The 25,359-nt window shown below is 45.0% G+C and overlaps 1 long non-coding RNA gene across 2 annotated transcripts; it reads left to right on the forward strand.

Moving 5' to 3' along the window:
- The first annotated feature begins 1,611 nt into the window (after positions 1–1,611).
- Positions 1,612–20,379, forward strand: LOC147575479 (uncharacterized). 2 transcript variants are annotated; one of them, XR_015242422.1, is made up of 4 exons: positions 1,612–1,958; positions 13,904–13,980; positions 18,401–18,572; positions 18,857–20,379. It is a non-coding gene; the product is annotated as an uncharacterized LOC147575479 (long non-coding RNA). The 2 variants fall into 2 exon arrangements; XR_015242421.1 differs by having other exon boundaries at positions 18,401–18,479.
- The last annotated feature ends 4,980 nt before the right edge of the window (positions 20,380–25,359 follow it).

Below are 25,359 nucleotides of genomic sequence, written 5' to 3' on the forward strand. Positions count from 1 at the left end.
GAAAACTATTCTTAGAACACCGTCAGCAGTTAGGGGGAAATATCTGTCTATGTATGTATATACTCTGGCGGGGGACAAGGCGGGGGAGGGACTTTGATTCTCAAATTATGTGCCAACAAATTGGCACAAAATCCCTTAATAAGCAGGTGGCACTGGCTGGGTTCCTCTGCAGGACCGTGGTCATGCAAACCAGAAAGATCCAAGAGACAGCCCTAAAACCCTGCTGGGAAAAGTGTTCTCCATAGTAAATACAAACCTACATGAACTAGAACCATGGCCAGTGACAACAAACTCTTCCCGGGGCAATAAAAGAACATTAAGAAATTAGAAGGGTCTTTTAAAACAAGGGAGGAAGGTAGCTACAACTAACTCCATTACAGCAAATCCTTACCAGCATTTACAGTCTTGGCCCTAATTCCTAACAGTGTGTTCAATGTCAACAGCAAAATGAAGCTCTTAAAAGAATTAAGCTTCCAAAGATCATGAGGAATTTACCCCTATGTTTTAAAAAGCACTGCTGTGCAAGGGCCATCAAATGGCATTCCAAGGTCGATAGGAAACCAAATATTATAACTGAATATATGTGCATGGGTAATATTCAGATCTCATTTGTCTCTGTAATGACTCAAGTTTGACATTATGATTCTTCACTGAACATAAAGAATATGTTGCAAGAGAAAACTGTGTAGAGTACAAAGGCAGATGTACAGATGACCATAAACTTAATATAAATATTAGAAAGGACTAGTTTTATACAAAATGCAGAACATATCTTGATGCAATGGCAGTTTCTCAGAGCACACTCTACAGAACCTTCCCTGTTAATTCCGAGCTCAATCCAGAAGCTCTAGGAGACATACAAATGGAAGAAAAGCTTTCTTGGCTAGCCAAACAAGGGGAAAGGGCCATTTTAAAGGGAAGTTTCCTAGTACTAGCCACAACCTCCACACCAGCCACAGGACCCACATATTTTTAAGGACCAAGGCTGTTCATCATCTCTACCCACCTCCACTGCAAGAAACTTACTAATAGTAGCTCTCGGAATCAACATTCTGTAACAGCTCATCTCACCTCACAGCTCACAATGCCTAGCACATAGTAGGTCATCAATGAATACCTACCACAATCTTAATTAACATTTAGAAAGCAGCACTGAATCATAAGTGGGGTCTGGGGATAAGTTGCCAAAGTAATTGCAAAGCGAGAAAGGCAAGAGAATAGTTGGGACATAGAGAAAGAGAAAAGAAGCAAATCAAAATTATCCAGTTCTAGCTAATTAAAAGACTCTGGGGAAAACAAAAATTAAGCTAGCTTACGTGGCCAATGCCACTCAGCAATCATTCCTATGCCCGGTTAGGAGCAAGGAAGCCCTGCTTACTTTAAAGAGTTCCTCGCTGTTCTGACCGGCGACACGGTGCCCCGCCAGCTAAACCCAGAACCAGGGCACTGGCGCGCCTTCTCCAGGTGCCACCCACCCACCACGCGTCCACGTCGTCCTCCCGAAAATCTCTGCCTCAAAGGGAAGCCTCTTCCTTCTCCAGTTTAAAAAAAAAAAAAAAAGTTTTGAAACAAGCAAATGCCCTCTCCGTCACCACACTGAATTAACCTGAACAGAACCCACTGTCTTCCAGTCGCGTACTTACGGGGCGCGCCCCCAACGCCACCCCGGGCGGCGCACCCGGTAGGGGTCGCGGGGAAGCCTCCTAGCGACTGAGCAAAGCGGACCCCACAACAAAGGCAAGTGCCGAGCCCGGGCTGGGTGCTCGTCGCTTCCTGTTTATTCCACCGTGAGGGTCAAAGAGAAATTCAACACACGCCTGCTTCCTCCGGGGCTCGGAGACCCAGCCTAAGTGTAATAGCAGCCGCCCCAGACAATCGACTTCCCAGCCAATGCCGGGAGCTCCGGGCGGCCCCGCGACCGACGTCAACGTGCGCGGGGGGACCCGAGCAGACGCCGGGTGAGGCGGGCCCCAGGGGCGCGGGGCGCAAGATGCGGGGTGCTGGGGCTCGGAGCCGCGGGCTGCGGGGTGTCCGGCAGCGGGATGCAGGGTTCAGGGTAAGGCCCGCTCCCGCCCCTTTTTCTTCCCGCAAACTCCCCAGGAAGGTCCTGCACAATCTTCCCGCTTCCCGCCGACCTCCAGTCCCCCCGCCTGCAGTGGTTCGCTGACAGGCCCAAGGGAACCGAGACCCTAGTTTGGGCAGTTACCTCGGCGCTGACCCCAGCCTCCCGGGGGTGCAGAATTAAATCCTGCAACCGCAGGACATCCCGCGCCGGGCACTGAGATTTAGGTCGGCAACGTTCCTCCAACGGAGCACACAAGCAGAGGCGGCCGGGCCTCCGCTCGGGAGTGCGGGGTTGCCCTCCCCACACCCGGCCCGGGCGAGCGCGCCGGGACGCCGCCGTGCCCACCGGCTACACTGCCTCAGACCTCGCGCACTCGTCTCTGTGGGACTGGTCCGGGTGGGGAGGACCCGCGGGGCTGGGCAGCTCCCTCTGGCCCCCGCCGACGGCGCAGGCTCGCGGACGTCCCGTTCCCTGAGCGTCCTGTCCCCGCGTCCTCCGCCCCCTGCCCTCCCCAACCAATGCCACCACCACCCCGCCTCCGCGCCGCGCTGAACTTGGGCCAGACGCCGAGACCACAACAGCCACCTCGGGTCTGCACTCACCTGCGGCCGCCCCTCCGGAGCCGTGGCGGGGGACCGCCTGCAGTGCGGCTCGCCCGGCCACCGGCCCTGCGGGCCGCGGGGGAGGGGCGCGGGATGCGGGGCCGCCGCGGCGGGGGGCGCGCAGCCGGCCGGCGGGGAGCGCGGCGCGGTGCGCCGGGTCTCTTTAAGAGCCAGGGACCTTACCCCCGGGCCTCCCCCGCGCTCCCCGCCCCCCTTTCACTTTCCCAGGGACTCGCAGCCTGTCTGGCGGCGGCTGCGGCGGCGGCTCCTCCCCGACTCGCAGGGGATCCCCGGCCGGCTGCGGCGGCGCGCGGGGCAGGCAGGGCCAGCCGCACTCGCCTGCCTGTCCCGCCGGGCCTGGCCCGCAGCCTCTGGGAGGGGGGAGGAGGGGGAGACCGTGCTGCGGCCGCAGAGGGAGGTGTCCCGCTTCCCGTCGCCGGAGGGGGGAAAGTGTTCCGCCTCCCGCCGCCGTCTGTCTCCAGCCGTAACTGTGCTCGCCGAGGCTGTGTCTGTCTCCAACTCCTCCAGTCTCTCCTCCCTCCCCATCCCCCTCCGCGGCGGGGACCCGGCGTGCGGCCAGGCCGCGGGGGTGGCGGGGGCCGCGGTGCTGGCGGCTGGTGGGCCGGCCTCGACCCCGCGCTCACGGGCCGCACCAACCTCTGCAGGCTGCGTGCAAGGAGCTGGGGGCGTGTGGGCGCCGAGGCCGCGGGACCCCAAGGCTCAGCCGGGCCGGCAGGCAGAACACACGACAGCGGGCTTGGGCCTCGTGGGGCGCGCGCCCACCGCCGGCCGGACGGGGAACTCCAAGTGCAGAGAGAAGGCTGGCTGGCTCACCAGGAGGAGCCGGCTCGCCGGGGCGGGCTAAGGACGGTCTGGGGAGAGCAGGCCGACTTGTTCCCTGCGCCAGTTACCTCGCGGGCTATCAGCGCCCAATGGGCTGCGGGTCTTTGGACACCAGTCCCTAGACATACAGTAGGGCTGCAGGACACGTAGTGGAACCGATGAATCCTAGCTGAGCCAGCCCGGCCCGGGCTCCTCCTGACCCCACGTAGTCACCCCCTTAAGGATTCTCCACCCTTTATAAAGGGCAATGGCTCCAAAAGGAAGGTCATCCGGATTCTTCCTGCTACGAACCCTTTCTCCTTAAAGGACCTACAGCTCTCCTCCTCTGAAAGCCGTTCAGGACTTGAACTCTACCTGAGTGCAGACAAAATGTATTTTGTCCTCCAGCAGTAGTAGAATTGACACCCAAGCAGTTTGGGTACTGCCTTAGCATAGGGCATTTTAACCCAATTTTATTAGAGTCGCCAAAATTAGATAATTCCCCTCTGCCCAAATTAAACCCCTGCAGACATACCAAAATATACTAACCTGGGATTTCAGGCAGGATCTAATAGAGGTGCAGCTAATTAAATTAATTTTCAATTTCCTGTAATGTCAGAGAAGAGAATCTTTTGAAAACTATGAATAATTTGTCAGTAATATTTTGGTTAGTGAAGCATTGGCTTAATTCAGCTTTCTTTAAAGAGCCCTCTGCTCTCCTCAACTTACGGTAATTGCTATGTAGAATTTGGTCATTCCTCATATGTAATATAGTAGCTACCATTAATTGTGCCAAGTCCCACACTAAGTAGATTGTCTTATTTAGTATTCACAATAACTGAGACAGCCAATACTTTCCCATTTTGCAGACAAGAAAGTTGAGGCTATAAAAGATTTCGGTAACTTGTTCCTGGACCACAGAGATGGGTTTAAAATTCCTAACTGGCTGGTTACACAAAAAGCCTGGAGTTGAACCATACTGCCACCTACCTACAGTAGCTTTGACATCCAGTTCATTTAAGCTCAGCCCAGCCACAAGGGACAGGATCTGTTCTAGGCCAGGAACTGTGCTGGCGCCTGTAGAGAATGCCCAGGTCCTAGGCTGACAGAGGAGCATTTAGACTACAAGGACAACTTTAAATCTGGCTGCTAGGGTAAACTTTCATTAAATGAGCAGTGAACTAAATATTTAATACAGGTTATCTGAATCTGGCAAGTATATACTTATTAGTTTATATTTCATGTACATGAATGCATACCACACTCATAGCAGCTCAGAGGCTGTGGTGTTGGAGAAACTGTTCTTGCCCTCCTGGGGTAGAAAGAAAAATAACTTTTCCCTTCTAAATGAGAAACTGCCCAGGGACAATGAAGAAGAAAATGTTTTTTCTAAGACCATGAACAATTTGTTCTTCTATTTCACTTGTGCATGATTTCCTTGTGTATAATTTAACCTTTTTAAATTGAGAGCTGAGTTTTAAAATCTTAACCTCAGTTTTATCATTTATGATGAATCTTAGCTCATCTTGCATTGCCTTTTCTTGTCTTCTTTAATTTATAACTAGAAACTGCAGGGCTCTATTTCTATTTCTAGAAAATAGCCATGACAGGAAACTCTCCCTGCATTTTCCACTCAGTCCTCCCTGTATTTGTTTTCCATTTCAGCTGTTCCTTCTCATACCCCTACACACATACACACATTCGCGCACGCGCACACACACACACACACACACACACACACACACACACATTATGGCAATGAGAGAGTTAGAGGCCTTTAGATATATGTTTGCTCTCTGTAAAACTCAACACAATTATATATTAGCTTTACCCTACCCATTAATAATCCATCACATTCCCTCCAAGGACCCAGACTGAAGCACAGGAGACCAGGACTTTGTTTTGCTCAAAATAGTGGATTATGTGTATTCCCAACACACAGAACTATGCCTGACCCTCACTAAGGATTCAAGAGCTATTTGGGGAATGAATGGAGCCTAGTATTGGGATAAACAAGTAAATAATATTGAAGTAAAATATCACTAAATTGGACAGAAATCAACTGAAATTGGTTTCAAGTAATGGGGTGTGAGAAAAATTCTTTCTCAGTATAAATCCACTACAGTTTACCTGGTGTCGATTATATACCAACAATATCTATTCCATAGAAGGTCAATTATCTAAGGAGACAAAGATAGAAAGGGCAAACATGAGTGTAGAGGACACTTTTAGGCAAAGAGCCATGGGATATAGAAAGGGCCCACACCGACCACCTGACTGCATACAGACAGGTCCATCAGGGACCCACCGCAAAATATTCATAAGCCCTAACTAACCAATGGGGTGCTTACAACCAGGCACAGTTACCAAAAAAGGGAAAATTCCATACATCGCCATACCTCCTCATCTTCCCCCTTTTAAAACAACCCTCCACCCACCGCCTCCTTGCAGACAGCCTCTCCTCTGCAGTCCAGTTCCCCCACACTCCTTCCCTTGCAGTGTATTCAATAAATTTCTATCTGCTTTGTTTTGCCTCAGGTGAATTCTTTCCACCCAACCAGGGACCCCATCAGATCAGGAGAGACACCACATTTAGACACCACAATGAGCAAATGTTGAAAAAAGAGATTCTGAGGGCCCCAACTGACCACAAAATACATATGAATCAGAGAATATAATTCTGTTATTTGGATCTCATGCATAACATTTAGATGAAACTTAAACTATTCAAAATGATCCTTCCTTCTCTTTGTACTTTTTAATTTAAATAAGAAATGGAGAGGAGGAAGTGAGAAAGAGAAGCTTGCATTGCAGGTTCTTCTAGGGAAGTGAGAGTCCCAGTCTAGCTAAATACTTAGACCCAAAATCCGTGGATGAGCTCAGCTCCAGGAGACAAGGATTAGTCCCATACTTCTCAATGATGGCATAGGCACGTTTCATCATGTTACTACTCTGCGCCATCGAACTGTGTCAGAGTTCAGTCTGTAAACCAGAGATAGTAAGTTCTACCTCACAGGGTCTGTTGTGAGGTTGGCTACATCCCTATGTACATACATATTATTCTCTGCTTCAGAGAACTACAAATGTCCCCACTGCTTCAGGACCTACAAATATTACTCTTCTATGGGTGGAGGTTTTATGGAGGAAGAAAAACTATTTTCCCTCTACCCTTCTAGGCTCTTGGCTAAGACACTTCTGTAATAAAAAGACCGATTAACCGGAGGAAAAAAAAATTTAGTAACATACCAAACCCCCTGCCCCGACCCCATACATGGGAGAGACCCAGGAAAACTGAGTAACTCTCTAAAAGAGCCCAAGCCCCGACCTTAAATAACATCTCCAGCTAAAGACAAAAGATGTTGGTAGGGGGAGACCAGTTATGGGATGAGACTTGGAAAAGCAGAGTAAACAAAGGTAGGATTGTTATGTATATTTAAGTCCTTGCCATCTCCATTGAGAACAGTTTCTAGAGATTTAGAGTCACCCTTCTCTTCCTAGTACAGAGAGGAGACACCCTTACAAATAGAGTTTTGCCTTATACATGAAAATGTCTCTTACAAAAGGGTAACTGCCTGGTTTTCAGAGCCTCTCTCTTGTCTGTTGCCTTAAAAAAAAAAATAATCAGTCTAAAATAATCCTTTATGCCAAAGAAGCATATCTTGGGGTAGTATATTCTACTCCCCTTCTGTTTAAAATCACAAAAGAGAAAGGAAAACGTTTTGCAGACAACTTCTGCTTTCAGCCTTGCTGCAATACTCTTCCTGGGAAAAACAAAAACAGTATCTGTCCTTTCTCCTTGAAGAGAGGGGGGTAGGTAGAGGAAAAGGAAAAATACAGCAAGGAAAAAAAATGTAACTGATTATTTCACAGATGCTCCATCCAGACATGTTCATGTATGGTATCTATACATCAGTTAACAAAAATAATGGGAAAATGGGGCACCTGGTTGGCTCAGTCAGTGGAGTATGTGACTCTTGATCTTGGAGTTGTTAAATTCGAGCCCAACACTGCATGTAGAGAGTACTTAAAAAAATAAAATAAAATCTTTTTTTAAAAAATGATGGAGCAATTCCTGGGCAATGACATGTGTATTTTCAAACCACTTACAATGATTAAAGTATAGTAAAATCTCCTTAGTATGAAAAGGCTATAGCAGTTCACAGCTTCTGCCTCTTCTGGCGCCCAGGTTGTCTCAAGTAACCCACACCAGGGCAGGGTATCTCAACAGCCTTCAGGATGTGATGTATGATCAAAAGCTGGGTGTAAAGTGGCCACTGTGGCCCCACCCTATTCCATTGCTTTCCTGACACATGGTCCAGGCAGCTCTCTACCAGGGTCTTCATTGTCAAGTTCAACGCTTAGCACAGTACCTGGCCCAAAATGTACTCCATAAATATTAGCTTCCTTTAGTCCTTTTTCTTGCCAGCAAAGACAGGCTCTCTGGTGACTTTATACCCTGACAATTTAGCCATGCTGGAACCATGCTTCCCAGAATTCCCCTCCTATGGGGTTCTAGGTGTTGAAATAAATTTCCAGGCCCAAGATGGAGCCACTCCTGCTTTGGGTGCCTCATCAGCAAACGAAAAGCTTAAATAACTTTCGTGTCCCTGTAAATGCAGCATTTGATCCAAAATGCAGTGTGTCCAGTCAGCCAGTCCCCAAATGCCAAGCCAACACTGGGCCTTCTCATCCCAAACAAGCCCATCAAGTATTTCCCATTTGTCTCTTCTTTTTTCTTTATACTTAATCCTATAAAAGCTTCTTGCCTTTGCCCCATTTTGCAGTTCTTCAAAAGGAAACTGTCCATTTCATGAAATGTTGAAGTTTATTTGTACCACCTAGATTGTCTTCTTTTATCTTTTTTTAAAATACAGGCTAGGGATGCTGTCAGAGGAAGTGAAGCAGTGGCTGGTACCCGTGCAGGGTAGCGTGGGGCATAAAGCACTGTGAAGCCCATTCATATCCCTGACCTGCTCTCTCTTTGTCCCCTTACCCTGGTCCTGTGTCAGATGGCAGTGTGCATAGCCCTTTGGTAGCCTCTTCTACAGGTTGCCTGTGATGTTGAAGTTGAAGGGACAAAAGACAGACATGATTTGTTCGCCTTCATGGGCTTCAGGTTGTCCCTGTATGTTCCAGTCAGTTCCTCTTGCCCACTTCATGGTCGGCTTTCCTGCTTACCTGCTGGGCCTGCCAGCCCCAGATTCAATGGCCTTCCATGGGCTTCTCATGGAAGCCCTGATTCTGTATCACTTACAAAGAGTCTTATGATCTAACCTGACTAAGAATCAGACAACTATGTATCTCCCTATCTTAGCTAGTATTCAGTTGTTTGCAAAGAACGTAACCTCCTCTATCTAGCTTTTTTTTTTTTTTTAATTTTTTTTTTTCAACGTTTATTTATTTTTGGGACAGAGAGAGACAGAGCATGAACGGGGGAGGGGCAGAGAGAGAGGGAGACACAGAATCGGAAACAGGCTCCAGGCTCTGAGCCATCAGCCCAGAGCCCGACGCGGGGCTCGAACTCACGGACCGCGAGATCGTGACCTGGCTGAAGTCGGACGCTTAACCGACTGCGCCACCCAGGCGCCCCTCTATCTAGCTTTTTTTAAGGAAAGATGTCCCCCCCCAAAACAGGCAAACCACTTGAGAAGATATTTTATCAAAAAAGATACTAAATAACCAATAAACCTGTAACGATGTACTCAACTCATTAGGGAAATGTTAATTAAAACCATAATGAAATAGCACACCCACTGGAATGGCAAAAATTTAAAAGATTGACAATTTTAAAAGTTCACAAGGACGTGGCACAACTAGAACTCGCTTGCATACCCCACAATTCCACAATTGCTGGAGAGCACAGCAAAAATGTGTGTGGATGTCCACCAAAAGGTAAATACAAGAATGTTCATACCAGTTTATTCATTAATATTAAAAAGAAAAGAACTCGAAACAATCCAAATGTCCATCAGTGTATAAAGAATAAATGAATTGTGGTATGCTCATATAATGGGAGATCACACAGCAGTTTCAAAAATTTAAAACTGCTGGCACACAACATGGATGAGTGTCACAGAAACTTATTTGAGTGACAGCAGGTAAGTACAAAAGAATGCTAATGTATGATTTTATTTATGTGAAGTTCCCAAACAGGAGAAGCTAAATGACAGTGATAGAAGTTAGGATAGTGGTTACCTGTGGGTGGTATTAAGTGGGAAGATCCAAAATAGAACCCTCTGGAGGGTAAGGGGTAGATCTGGGTATGGTTGCAAGGGTGTATGCATGTATAAAAATTCATTAGCTGTGCAGTTAAAATCAGTGTATTTTATATATGTGTTATGCACTATAATGGAAAGTTTTGAAAAGGGGGGATTTATTGGATGTAGGAGGCCTTTTGTCAGGTGGGTGACTCAGTAGCAAGACCACCTTTCTCAGACAGGGGGAGCATCAGAGAAGAACTATACCCACTCTACTATCCCCACAAACACCTCACAGACCTTCCCCCTGCCATACAGAAGGTCTCGACTCATTTCTCCGGACTGATGTCTAGCTGGTGCTGAAGAAAACATGAGGCTCATTCACCCATAAGACATGTTAACATGGGCATGAAGGCAAGAGCCTGTATCTGATAGCATGTTTCCATCAATAAGGCAATGCCCCATGGAAGCTTCTATAATGTTCTTTTATAACCTGTTCTACCTATCATGGGACTTGAGGTCTGGATTATGGACCCCATTCTCAGGGGGTTCTCTGCTCCAACCAATTCAATCCATCAGATCCAAGAACTAGGCATTCCATTTAATTTCAGCTCAAATCATAAATTGGCTGTCCGTTACATAGCAATGATTTCATGAAATATTAAAAGTAAAAAAAATAAAGTGCTACATAAAATATATATATATGTGGATATATGTCAACACAGCTGGTATATATGTGCATTTACATTCTGATATATGTGCATGTGTATATAAATATTGCTATTATTGCATCCATATCCATAACACACATACATACACACATTCTGAATCTACACGTCTATATACTCTCTTTAGCACATTTTTCCTGAAGTGCCATCCCATCTTTTTTCTTATGTAGGAAGTATGAATCCCAGTCCACAAACCCAGATGTACAACAATGTAATTTTATTTTCTACTACTCCATATAATTTCTGACCCTAAGATTCCATTCTACAGAGCTGGTGGGAAACTTAACCCCAGTCCTTGGAGCCGCCCTCTCTCCGAATTTTGGCACCACGCTTGGGTATTTGGGAATGGTGGGACTGGGGGCAGGGGGCACAAATATTTCCATTGTGCCATCCATTGTTGCCATTTGTGTGGCCACCTGAGATGCAGCAGCTTACCACTCCTGTCCCTTGGACACAGACATCTTTCTTGCTCCTGCCTACAATTCCATTTGCTTCTAGAAGTTCTTTGATTTGATCCTAGAAGCACTTTGTCTTCATCCACAAGTCCTTCTCCTTTTTACCTCCCTAGGCATCCCCTGAGCTCTACTAGAAGCCTAGGATTTTTGAAAATCAGAAGCCAGGAAAACCCAGGCTATTCCGTTTTCAACCTACCACCTGTCTTGCTAATCCATTGAAGTACAAGGCAAGTTACTTGCTTGAATGGAGGAGAAAGGAAAGAAGAAAATAGGGCAACGTGTTTATTAAAGGTGTGGGGGACAGAACAACCCTCCCCCCCCACACACACAATGTTTCTCTGTGCCTTGGTGGAACCTGTGAATAGGAAGATGTGATGCCTTTGGTATTGGGTTACTTTATACTTTCAGATAGGGAAGTTGTCCAGGGGTACCCAACCTAATCACACGAGCCCTTGAAAAACAGCTTCCTCTGGCTGGAGGCAGAAAAGGAAGGCAGAGATTCAAAGCATTGAGAGCTATTCCATGGCTCGCCTGGATGGCTCAAGTGCTTAAGCAGCCAACTCTTGACTTGGGCTCCAGTCATGATCTCAGTATTCATGGGATGGAGCCCCACATCAAACTCTGCACTTGCAGCACAGAGCCTGCTTGGGATTCTCTCTCTCCCTCTCCCTCTGCCTCTCGCCCATTCATGTGTGCGTACTCTCTCTCTCTCTCTCTCTCTCTCAAAATAAATAAACATTCAAAAAAAAAAAAAAAACCATTGCAAGCTATTCCAAGTGAGAAGCATCTCCAGTGCCACCTTTGAAGATGGGGGGGGGGGGCCACATGGTAAGGGGTGTGGGAGACCTCTGGGAACTGAGTGAAGCCCCTGCTGATAGCCAGCCAGGATATGGATCCTACAGCCACAGGAAGGGAATTCTGCCTTAATCATGTGAGCGTGGAAGAGGTTCTCAAGTCTCAGACAAGAACCCCACCCAGCTAATACCTTAATTGCCTCAGATGAGACCCTGAGTGGAAAACCAGCTGCACCGGGTGTGGAATTCTGACCCGCAAGCTTATCAGTGGGTATTGTTTTAAGTCACTAAATTTGTGGTTAATTTGTTACTTGGCAACTTAATAAAATACAAAAACATTGTCCAACCAAATGTGTTTTGTTCTGCCTGGTCCTGCCCCCTGTTAACAATCATTTCTCAAACGGAAAAGAAGGATGGTTGAAGGGGCTGAGTATGTAGCCTACCAGACACCAAGCTCTTATGGACACTAAACAAGCTTCTGGAACAGCTCTGGCTAACTCCCAGAGACCCAGTACATTTCTGGGTCAGAAATCAGAGCCAGATTCAGATGTAAGGACAAGCCGAGGACTGATGCAGAAAGTAATATTTTAAAATCTCACCATTTCAGGGCACCTGGATAGCTCAGTCAGTTAAGTGTCCGACTTCGGCTCAGGTAATGAACTCACAGTTCAGGAGTTTGAGTCCCACATCGGGCTCTGTGCCAACAGCTTGGAGCCTGGAGCCTGCTTCGGATTCTGTGTCTCCCTCTCTCTCTGCCCCTCCCCACTCATGCTCTGTCTCTTGCTCTCTCTCAAAAATAAATAAACAGAAAAAAATTTTAATAATAAATATATGAATAAAATAAAATCTCACCATTTCAGGGGTACCTGGCTGGCTCTGTTGGTAGAGCATTGGACTCTTGATCTCAGGGTCATAAGTTCAAGCCCTACATTGGGCATAGAGCTTACTTAAATAAAACAAAAATGGGGGCACAGGGGTGGTTCAGTCAGTTAAGTGACCGACTTTTGATTTCGGCTCAGGTCATGATCTTGTGGTTCATGAGATTGAGCACCAAGTTGGGCTCTGCACTGACAGTGCAGCAGAGCCTGCTTGGAATTCTCTCTCTCTCCATTGCTCTCTGCCCCTCACCGCCACCCCCCTAAATAATTAAATAAACATTATTTTTAAAATGTTAGAAGAAATGAAAAATAAATAAAAATATCATCATTCCATGCAAACTGGTGCAGCCACTCTGGAAAACAGTATGAAGGTTCCTCAAAAAACTAAAATAGAACTACCCTCTGACCCAGCAATTGCACTACTAGGTATTTATCCAAGGGATACAGGTATGCTGTTTTAAAGGGACACATGCACCCCAACGTTTATAGCAGCACTATCAACTATAGCCAAAGTATGGAAAGAGCCCAAATGTCCATCAATGGATGAATGGAAAAGAAGATGTGGTATATATATATACAATGGAGTATTACTCAGAATCAAAAAGAATGAAATCTTGCCATTTGCAACTACGTGGATGGAACTACAGGGTATTATGCTAAGTGAAATTAGTCAGTCAGAGAAAGACAAGTATCATATGACTTCACTCATATGAGGACTTAAAAGACAAAACAGAGAACATAAGGGAAGGGAAGTAAAAATAATATAAAAACGGGGAGGGGGACAAAACATAAGAGACTCTTAAATATGAAGAACAAACAGAGGGTTACTGGAGGGATTGTGGGAGGGGGGATGAGCCAAATGGGTAAGAGGCATTAAGGAATCTACTCCTGAAATCATTGTTGCACTATATGCTAACTAACTGGATGTAAATTAAAAAAGAAAAAAAAATCTCATCATTCCATTTAAGACCCTTATAAAAAGGAGAAAACATCATCAGGAAACCCAGCTCTGCCATTGGCTAGCTGTGCAGATGTGAGCAAGTTACTTTACCTCTCTAAGCTACAATGCTTCTTTTAGAAAATGAGAGACTCAGACTAGATGATCTCAGAGGTCCCTTAAGACCTTTCACACTTTCATTCAACAAATATTGGTTGAGGTCCTCCTATGTGCCAGGCCCTGAGCCAGGCACTGGGACTGCAGCTATGAATTGAAGTCTATTCACTGGACTCAAATTTCCCATAGGAGTATTTGACAGCTCAGGAAAAAGAGGGCTCCTATTTAAAACAAAACAAAACAAAACAAAAAAACCTGGGTGTTTTAGGCTGTTCCAGCTCTCACTATCTTCATCCTGCCTTTTCCAGGTGAAATCTCAGGTCAGGCCCACCCCACCACGGCCAGGGTGGCTTCATCCACCAAAAACACTGGAAAGCCAAAATGGGTAAGTGTGATTTGGAAGAGCAAGGACTGTGAGGAATGGTAGAAACTCAACTCATTCTGTTTCAGCTGTTTTGGGCAAGAACCTCCCTTCAGTTCACTTGGCCACTGAAGGAGTGATTAAAAAACATTTAGAATCAAGGCCAACCCTTGATTAGGCCAAAAATGTTAAGCAGGCAACTTGTTCTCAGCTAGCTGCCAACTAATCTCAATTAAAGAAGGAGCCAATAGCTTGACATTTTTATAAAATGTTAAAATCCCTGGGGAAGTGCCCTGAAGGTAAACCAGTCTCAGAAATCTCTCAACTACGTTCTTGCCAAGTGGTTTTCAAACTGTCCTCAAACTCACTGCTTTCTTGGGCAACCCTGTGGCCCATGCTGAGCTTTGGAAAGCTGGGTCTTGCATTGAGCTGAGACCAGAGTCCAAGAAGGCTTCTTCCCATTTCCCTGGCTCTTTGTGCCCAAGCAAGAGGACATCCTCTCTTTCCTGCCTGCCATGCTTTCCTTCTCCAGGCAGCAGTGGTTCTTCCAATCATCTCTTGTGTGCTGTGGCCTTGGGTTTCCTCATCACCCTGGCCACTCTTCTCCAGACATTCCTGGCTGATCAGCTCCCTGCTGCAGTCTGGTGCCCAAAACCCAGCCCAATGTCATGTCTGGCTTTCACCACTTAGGTCAGATTGGTCACCTTCCTGGATATGGTAGTCTGGTTAGTGCAAACTGATATCTGTGAATTCATTTTAGCCACCAATTGCAAATAGCCTACAACTAAGCATCTAAAACCTCAAAGTTCTTTTTCAACAGGGTTCTTTTGATGGCAAATGATAAGACATTTGAAAAAGGGAAGTGACACTGAAAATGGAATTTTGGGCTCACTTTATCTGTGAATTTCAAGTGTCAGATGAAGTTTTAGGCAGGTCTGAAGCCAGGTCTTCAAGGAAAATGTCATGATTCCGTCTGTCTCTCTCCATACCACACTCCCTCTCTACTGCTTCAGTTGGGTCTGATTCTCAGTCAAAGCCTCCCCATAGTGTAGCAGTGGCCCCCAGTTGCTGCAGCATACCATCCTATCAGCAGTTTCACAGCCCCAGTGAAAAACTACATCTATCCCAAGGTCCTAGGAGAACTCTAGCCTGGCTGACCACATGTTCACCCAAGATCAAATTACCAAAGCAGGAAAATGGGGTGCACTAATTGGTCAGGGCTAAGTTTTGTATTCACCCTTGTGTAAAGGGCTCCACAGAGAAAAGAGTGTTTCTAAGACCAAATGAAGGCAGAAGGAGCACTGCTTAGTCAAGAACAATAAATAGCCTGGGTGGCTCAGTAGGTTAAGTGACTCTTGTTATTGGCTCAGGTCATGTTCTCACTGTCTGTGAGATCAAGCCCCAAGTTGGGCTCTGTGCTGGGCGTGGAGCCTGCTTAGGATTCTCTCTCCCTCTCTCTCTGCCCCTTCCCCACTTGCTCATGCACTCTGTCTCTCTCTCTCTCTCAAAAAAAGCCAGTAAACGTTCACTCTAGCCATGTCAGCCATATTCAAATCTTGCCCCCCACCCCGCACCTGTCCCAGGCCTGGAATCAGCACCAAGCTCAGTGCCTGTGCAGAGCAGTAACAGCCCTCTCAACATAGGTGATACTGCATGCTGCTTTGTAACCTTCTTTGTTTCACTTAACATTATAGTGTAAGCATTTCCTCAAGTTATTAAGACTTCTTTATGACATATTTTAAGACATGGTTACTATTTCATGGATGTACCATAATTTGTCTAACTATTCCTCTATTGTTAGAGAATCATGTTTCTTTCTTTCTTTGTGTGTGTGTGCCTATAAGTAATATACACCAATATGAACCTTTTTTACACCTTTTTTCATAATTCCTGATTATTTCTCTAGAAGGTGTTCTTAGAAGTTGAATAAATGTGTCAAAGAGTATTTCAAAGTTATTCTTGATGCATATTACCAAATTGTTTTCCAGAAAGATTATACCAATTTATATACACGTATGGGGACAGTGGTAAGTGGTAACTTTAATCTGAAAACAAACCACAATGTATAAATAAGGTCTTGGCTAGCTCAGAGACTGAAACTTTCTGTAAATTATATGCCTGAAGAAAGTGGCTAGCCATGTCCAGATTAAATCTGGGGGACCATGAGCTGGGGATTTCTTGAATTTCTCAGGGATTTCTTGTAGTTGGCAAAGTTTGCATCAGCCACCCCAGCATCACAGTCTTGTCCCCTGTGTCACCCTCCCTACATGCCTCACCCATTTCCCCATCCATGCCCTTTCTAGAAAAAACACTAACAACATCATTCACACTAAATGGCTGTAAGGTTTAATCCAGGGAGATTAATTAACATGAAATGAAGTTAAATAAATTAATTCCTCATTATGACCTTTCAGACATCAGTAAGCTGATTGGAAATATTCTTGGATAAACCTCCTTATGTCCCTGTAATCACACAGAGTAAGCAGCTGCCTTTCCAAACCAGTCTTAAAACTCATCTTAGTCCTGGGGGTGCCTGGGTGGCTCAGTCGTTTGGGCATCCGACTTAGGCTAAGGTCATGATCTCGCGGTTTGTGAGTTCGAGCCCCGCGTTGGGCTCTGTGCTGACAGCTCGGAGCCTGAAGCCTGCTTTGGATTCTGTGTCTCCTCCTCTCTCTGCCCCTCCCCTGCTCATGCTCTATCTCTCTCTGTCTCTCAATAACAAATAAATGTTAAGAAAAAAATTAAAAAAAAAACTCATCTTAGTCTTATATATGCTCAAGGACCCAGTGAATTGTAGGCTGAGTGGGTGATGTGTCAACGCCCAACAGTGTATTATGTATAGTATATCAAAGTATCAACAGGACATTAAAGTAAGCATTGGAAATTCTGATAATAATCATTGTTGTACCAGAGGAAGAAATAGACCAATTATGTTAAAATAATTCTGTGCCAGTTACTGTTTATTGAGCACATATGAGCACACAGGCACCATGCTAAGAAGTTACATATTTATTTCATCCTTAAAAGCAAACCTTCGGTCTCATGTATATTAAATGATGTGCACACATCATACAACCGCTGCATCTGGCATCTGAATCCCAGGCCCACATCTTCCTGCCACATCTCCACATCTTGAAATTGGCTGCCCACAGTGGCTACCTGTCCTGGCCTCTCTAACATTAAAATATCACATGAGGACACACATGTCCTCCTACTAATGTAGTATAATGTTATTAAATGAAAAAAATAGTTGAAGCTAATAAAATTGCTTTAAATTAATGAAGCCACTATAGTGAAATTATAATGAAACCACTATAGATGCTTTAATATTGGTCATTCATAATGAGTAAAGTGTCTAACTATTGATCATTGATGGCAACAAGAGCATCTTCCTCTGAACAACATCATGTGAAGTTAAGGCTGCAAATCCAGTCCTCTTTTAGAGTTATTTGCCCTCCCTGTCTTTGTCCTTATACCTAGTGGTGGACATGGACAGTGCCTGGTGATCATAACCATGTGACAACGTTGCTGTCATTAGGCTCCCTTCAATCCCACCCCTTTCAGAGAGCCTGACATATCCTACTTTCCCTGGAGGCTTGCCCTCCACCTTCTTCCCCTTACCCCCCTCCTGTCACAATCACTACCACTGTTTCACACTTTTCCTCAGCTGTGTCAGGGGTAAAGTTTGAAGACCAACAGTAATATTAAAAATACCTACACTTGGGGCGCCTGGGTGGCTCGGTCGGTTAAGCGTCCGACTTCGGCTCAGGTCATGATCTCACAGTCCGTGAGTTCGAGCCCTGCGTTGGGCTCTGTGCTGACAGCTCAGAGCCTGGAGCCTGTTTCAGATTCTGTGTCTCCCTCTCTCTGACCCTCCCCTGTTCATGCTCTGTCTCTCTCTGTCTCAAAAATAAATAAATGTTAAAAAAAAAATTAAAAAAAAATACCTACACTTGGGGGCGCCTGGGTGGCTCAGTCGGTTGAGCGCCCGACTTCGGCTCAGGTCATGATCTCACGGTGAGTTTGGGCCCCCGCATCGGGCTTTGTGCTGACAGCTCGGGGCCTGGAGCCTGCTTTGGATTCTGTGTCTCCCTCTCTCTCTGCTCCTCCCCTGCTCACACTGTCTCTCTCTCAAAAATGGATAAAGATTTTTTAAAAATGTTTTTTTAAGTAAAAAAAAATATCTAAACTTGGGGCACTTGGGTGGCTCAGTTGGTTAAGGTCTGACTTTGGCTCAGGTCATGATCTCACGGTTCATGAATTCAAGCCCCACACCTGACTCACTACTGTCAGCACAGAGCCTGCTTCGGATCCTCTGTCCCCTTCTCTCTGCCCCCCCCCCCCCACCGCCTCAAAAATAAATAAACATTTTTAAAAAGTGCCTAAACTGTATAAATGTTTCATATTTTTAATGCCCACTCATTCTATCACTTTTTCCATCCAGCAAACTTGGCAACTACCTCCTATGAACTGAAGTCAAAACTTCAATGACATGTCTCATTTGAACTTCATTACTTTAAAAGGTATGATTTGGAAGATTTCACACAAAAAATTTACATTTCTGCCTATCCTGGAAAATGAGAAGGCCTAGCTCTTCAGCCCTGCATCCCCACCAGGTAACCTGGAATTGACAGCAGTATCTTGTGGGTGGTGTGGGCAGGCGTCCTCACTCACTCTCCTGCTCAGATTTGAAGGGGGAGTGATATGGCATGATTCAATTTTAAAAAGTTTACCCTGGCTGGATGATGGACTTAGTTTGGATAGACACTCAGGTGGTTGCACCCAGAATCTGATTGCTTCTCAGCACTCCACCACCTTCTTAGTATAAGCCACCAATCTCTCCCACCTAGACAATTATAACAGCCCCCTAACTTCCCTGTTCTGTGGTCTCTTCTCACAGGCAACCTGAATGGTACCTGATGAGAATGTACTCAAAACCTCCAATGGCTCCCATCTAACTTGGAATCCAACCCAAAGTCTTTCCCAGAGTCTACATAGCCTCTGCTCACCTCTCTGGCCTCACCTGTCACCTTCTCCTGTGCTCCTGGCACATTCTGGCCTCCCTGTAGCTTTCCAGCAAGCCAAATGCTCTCCTCCTACCATTCACCTTTGCATGCACTGTTCCAGTCTTGCTATCTTCTTGTCCTAGAGTTCAGCTGCCCGACAACTTCCCAACCCTGGCTGTCTGCTTCTGTTGCTTCATTCCCCTGCCAACTGAGATTGAACAGGATCCCATATCACTCCTGTCCTTCACCGTTGCTCCACCTCTCTGTTCTGTTTCATTCTTCACACATTACTAACTAACAGAACGTCTGTTTGATATCAGTCTCTGCCCTTGGCAAAATCTCCACTAAGAGTCTCTGCTGTGCCACAGAACCCAACACAGACACAGCACATGGGTGTGCACAGCAACTGCTGTGGAGACAGTGGCTGAGAAATGGTCCACAGCAGGGCTGTCTTGTGAGGCTAAAGGCAAGATCATAGGGATGTGGCCAAGGTAGTGTGGTGGACATGGAACAAGAAGCACTATCTGGAAGCTCTCCAGGACAACCGTGGTAATGGGCCTCAGAATGCCCTCCAGTCCTCTGATTTGGACAGCCAAATGGAAGACGGTTGCATTCATCCAGAAGAGTCACCAGGAGCTATCAGGCTGGAGGGAAGGCTGTGAATTTGCGTTTAGACATCGGACATTGTGTGGGAAGTACAAGATATAAAGATGCCAGAAGATGGACTTTCTACAGTTCTCTGAGATCTATCTGTTTAATACAAAGGACATGAGAATCCATTGCTAACAGAGGAGTTAGATGCTCTGGATTTGGGCTGGTAGCCTCTTTTTTCTGTATCAAGCAGCACCTGGCAGCAAAAGATGAGGAACACTAACCAAAGGGACTCTCCACACCTAGTAACCCTACTACCTACAGGCTGTTGAACTCAGGGTAGGACAAGAGGGCTCCAAGAAGCAACTGACTGACTCATCGATACAACTGTGTCCTTTAATAAAGTGAAGACTTGCTTTCTTTAAAATCTGAGGGCATCACTTTTTTTTGACAGAAATTAGTTCAAAACCTTTATATGGCCACTGCAGCTTAATGGCAGGGGCAGCATTATGGGATTTGGAAAGTGGTATAAAAGCAGGGAGAATGAAGCCTCCCAGCTGTCAGGACAGCCTAATGGAGACATTGATATCTGGCTGCCTGGGAATTCTAGGGCCTTCTAGAAAATTTAACACAGTGGAACTAGAAGGATATTCTTTCACACAATCCTGAGGATTTGTTGCCCTAGATGTAGAAAGAGATTAAAAATGAAAGTAAAGCATTGGCTCACAAAGCAGGCTTGGGAGTGAAGTAAACGGCTAGAGTCCAGACACATGGCTACCATGAAAGATTAAACACAGAAGGCGCCACAGGTACAGGCAAATTACCTCCCCCCACCACCACCACCACCGGTGAAGCCAGGATTCTGGTAACTAGGGACTTGTTTACAGTATAAAATAACTGAGAGAGTCCTCCTCAATTAAGGAGGAGGAGAGAGAAAGAGAAGAAGAAAAAAGCTTCATATTTTCAGAGATTAAATCCTTCCCATAGACCACAAAAGGGAGACCAATTACAGGAAAATTTCATTTTAATGGGCACTCTGTTTGAATATTATCACTATTGACTATGAGTAATTCTGTTTTAGTATGTGTGACTTAAAACCTCTGCTTTTTCAGACAAGAGTACTTTCTGCCAATGAGCTGTGACTTAAAGCTGTGTGATTTGTGTAAATGTGTTGTAATTAATTGAGCTTTAAAAATTGACTTTGAGGGGTGAAGGTCTTGGAAATGGATGCTAGCTTGGAAAAAGCCACCTTCTAAGAGGTGATAAAAGATATTTAACTGACACGAAGCTCCTCTAAATTTATTTTGGTGGAGGCAATTAAAAAAAATCTGCGTATGTTTGAAAAAGACAAAATTTAATTTAAAAATATCTTAACATTAGAACAAAATAAAGACTGGCTTGGGAAAGTTAGAGTTGAATGGGAAACATCAGCATGAACTCATGTATTTTAAAGGGATTCTAATTCTATCACTAACAGTGTAACTGGGCAACCCCACCCCCCAGGGCGTAATCTCAGTTTACAGCCTATGAGCCCCAAGGCCTACGTCTTTGTCTGTATTACCTTCCCCACAAATAGGGCTCAAAAATCCTTGAAAGATCATTAAATTTGTGTTAAGGATGGCAAAAATCAAGATGGGCCCAAGACACTTGCCAGAGAATGTTTTCTAAACTGTTTTGAGATATTACTAAATAAAACAAAGAACTCACACTGACCATACTGCATTGCTTTTTCAAAAAGAAAGTACCCATTATAGTTAACTGAAGCATGTTAAGGCTGTGAAAAGCCATGAGATTTGTGTGAGTTATATACTCAAGTTCTGATCACCTAAGTTGACAATCTTAAATCATATTCAAGAATATAGGGGCACCTGGCCGGCTCAGTCCATAGAGCATGCAACCCTTGATCTCAGGGTCATGGATTCAAGCCCCATGTTGGGGGTACAGATTACTTTTTTAAGAAAGAATATAGGGCGCATGGGTGGCTCAGTTGGTTAAGCATCTGATTCTTGGTTTCAGCTCAGGTCATGATCTCGCAGTTCATGAGTTTGAGCCCCACCTCGGGCTTCATGCTGTTGTGGAGCCTGCTTGCAATTCTCTCTCTCCCTCTCTCTCTCTGCCCCTCCCTTGATCACTCTCTCTCTCTCTCTCTCAAAGTAAATAAATAAGCTTAAAAAATATTTTATTTTTTTATTTTTAAAATTTTTTTTCAACGTTTATTTATTTTTGGGACAGAGAGAGACAGAGCATGAACGGGGGAGGAGCAGAGAGAGAGGGAGACACAGAATCGGAAACAGGCTCCAGGCTCTGAGCCATCAGCCCAGAGCCTGATGCGGGGCTCGAACTCACGGACCGCGAGATCGTGACCTGGCTGAAGTCGGACGCTTAACCGACTGCGCCACCCAGGCGCCCCAAGCTTAAAAAATATTTTAAAGAATATAAAGGTATGATTACAGTAAACTTAAAAAATAACCATTGTTTATGTCCTTTCTTAATCTTAAGGTAAAGTGAATTAATTATATGTTGGCAATGTAGGGATGCAGTTATCCAAAAACGAAGGCAAGCACAAGTGTACAAAACGGTATCTAAATGAAACTTTTATAAACAATTTTGAAAACTGAACTCTAGTAATCATGCTCTTTGGTATTTACCCAGTACACATACATATTTATAGCAGCTTTATTTATAAGTGCCCAAACTTGCAAGAAACCAAGATGTCCCTCAGTAGGTGAATAAATAAATGAACTATGGTACATCCAAACAATGGAACATTATTTAATAATTAATAAAAAGACCTATCAAGTCATGAAAAGACATGGAAGAACCCCAAATGCATATTGTTAACTAAAAGAAGCAAATCTGAAAAGGCTACATACGATATGATTCCAACTATCTGACATTCTGGAAAAAGCAAAAAAAGTAAAAAAAATCAGTGGTTGCCAGTAGCTCAGGGGAGAGAGGGATGAATAGGTAGAGTATGGGGGATTTTTAGGGCAGTGAAACTATTCTATGTGAATAGACATTGTAATGGTTGATACATGTCATTATACATTTGTAAAAGCCCACAGACTGTACAACACCTGTTATGCCCAGAATTCGTGATCCCCAAAGACCACCAGGGAGCCGAGTCTGATGCAAAAGCAAAGAGCCTTTATTCGAGCTAGCTTGAGCTCAATCCCCTACCTGCACCGACGCAGCGGTGAGATACTGGGGAGAGAGAGCGAGTTTCAAAAGCACAAAGGTTTTATTGGGGTCTAGGGGCAGTTTATTGGTGAGGTAATGGCCGTGGCCTCAGCCGATTGGCTGGGGAAGGGTCGGAGTCCTGTTACGCAGGTCGCCGGGCGTGTTTTGATGGGGAAGTCTGAACAGGTGAGCGGGAGGTTACTCAAGGGGAGGAGGCGTGGTCGAGGTGAAGGACACAGAACAAGATGGAGTTGGCTGGCGTAGGCCTGCCCTTTCACACCAAGAGTGAACCTTAATGTAAATTATGGACCTTAGTTAATAAGAAAGTATCAGTATTGACTCATCAATATTGTATCAGGGCATGTAGGTGGCTCAGTCAGTTGGGCATCTGACTCTTGATTTCAGGTCAGGTCATGATCTCACGAACCAAACCGTGACATCAAGCCCCAAGTTGGGCTCTGCCCTGACAGCATGGAGCCTGCTTAGGATTCATTCTCTCCTTCTCTCTTTCTGCCCCTCCCCCACTCATTCTCTCTCTCTCTCTCTCTCTCTCTCTCTCTCTCTTTCTCTTTCTCTCTCTCTCTCAAAAATAAATAAACATTTTTAAAGGTTTTTTTAAATGTTTATTTATTTTTGAGAGAGAGAGAGACTGAGCACAAGGAGCAGGGAAGGGGCAGAGAGAGAAGGAGACACAGAATCTGAAGCAGGCTCCAGGCTCTGAGCTGTCAGCACAGAGCCTGACACAGGGCTCACACTCACGAACTGCGAGATCATGACCTGAGCTGAAGTCAGACACTTAACCGACTGAGCCACCCAAGTGCCCCAACATTTTTTAAAAAGCTTCAAAGAAAGAAACAATACTGTATGATAATAACACAAAATGTCAATAATAAAAGAAATGGAGGAAAGAAGGTGAGAAAATATATGAGAATCCACTATACTTTCCACTCAATTTTTCTGTAAATCCAAAACTGCCCAAAAACTGAAGTTTATTAGTCAAAGTAAAACTGCTAGTTTCTTGCCTACCCACTTCATAAAATGGAGTCTCCAATAGGAGAATAAGCCAATATCTTTATTACTACACACACTAGAAATTAAGATTGGTTCAACAACAAAGGTTTATCTATGCATCACAGGTGCAATAGACTCAAAAGATGGTCATCAAAGCAATCTCTAAGCTAAACCCAGGTACGTGTCCAACAAAATCAACATTCTTAATAGTTATTTTATGTTTGGCTCATTAATTATATTGCCATATTTGTTGATTCAATTATAAAATTCAACCTGTTACAAAGTTAGTAGTACATATACTTTAAAAACTAGTTTTTTAAAATCCCTTGTCCTAAAAAACTAGGACAAGGGATTTGGGCTTCCAGTTAAGCATAGTAGATTAGCCTTGTGCTTTTATTGCTCCCCCTTCGAAAGTCCTGCTGAAGTGATAATAAAAGATTAGAAAAAGTGCAAACCTACAAGGTGTGAAACAATGGGAAAAGAGACCAGCTCAGTGCATCTCAGTGGATTTTTGGAGAATAGAAAGGAGATGAAGCTTAGAAAAACACCTCAGAGATGGGTAGATCATTCGGTGAGTCAATTTGTTGCAAAAACCTGTGAGTAATGGCAGGGGACAGTGAATGGGTAGCTGTGAGACTGGGAACAGGAGCATGTATAGAGAGTGATTTAACTTCTGAGTCCCCTTTCCCACCCTGAGTAGCCAAGAGACCTTCCTCCTTCAACTCCCTCCTTAAAGGCCAAGCGTTATTCTCCAGAGACGTCATACCCCATGTGTGGGCACTAGACTAGAGGCAATAAGTGAAACAAGGAAGCATGATGATAAAAGTAGAGAGATGAAGTGCCCAACTGTGTGGCCCCTGACACTTCTTTCTGACCTGTTCTCAATCACTGATTCAACAAATATTTATTCAGTGCAACTTTGTGCCAGATACTGTTTTAGGGGATTCAACAGTGAACCAAACAGGCAAGTTCCTGATCCCATGGAGCTGGCATTCTGATAGGGCAGACAGGCAATAAAAAATATATCAAAAAAAAAGTATTTATTTTTATTTTTTGAAAATTTTTTAATGTTTTTATTCATTTTTGAGAGAGAGAGAGAGAGAGGGAAAGCATGAGTGGGGGAGGGGCAGAGAGAGAGGGAGACATAGAATCCAAAGTGGGCTCTAGGCTCCAAGCTGACAGCACAGAGCCCAACACGGGGCTCAAACTCACAAATCGTGAGATCATGACCTGAGTCGAAGTTGGATGCTTAACCAACTAAGCCACCCAGGTGCCCCTATTATTATTATTTTTAATACAATTTATTGTCAAGTTAGCTAACATATAGCATATACAGTGTGCTCTTGGCTTTGGGGGTAGATTCCCATGATTCATCACTTGCATACAATACCCAGTGCCTATCCCAATGAGTGCTCTCCTCAATGCCCATCATCCATTTTCCCCTCTCCTTTGCCCCCCCCCCCCGCCATCAACCCTCAGTTTGTTCTCTGAATTTAAGAGTCTGTTATGGTTTGCCTTTGTTTCTGTTCGAAACTATTTTCCCCCTTCATTCCCCCATGGTCTTCTGTTAAGTTTCTCAAGTTCCACATATGAGTGAAAACATATGATAGCTGTC

Source organism: Puma concolor, chromosome D3 (genome assembly GCF_028749965.1).
Source record: "Puma concolor isolate L17-30 chromosome D3, mPumCon1.1.hap2, whole genome shotgun sequence".
In the NCBI taxonomy this organism is placed as follows: domain Eukaryota; kingdom Metazoa; phylum Chordata; class Mammalia; order Carnivora; family Felidae; genus Puma; species Puma concolor.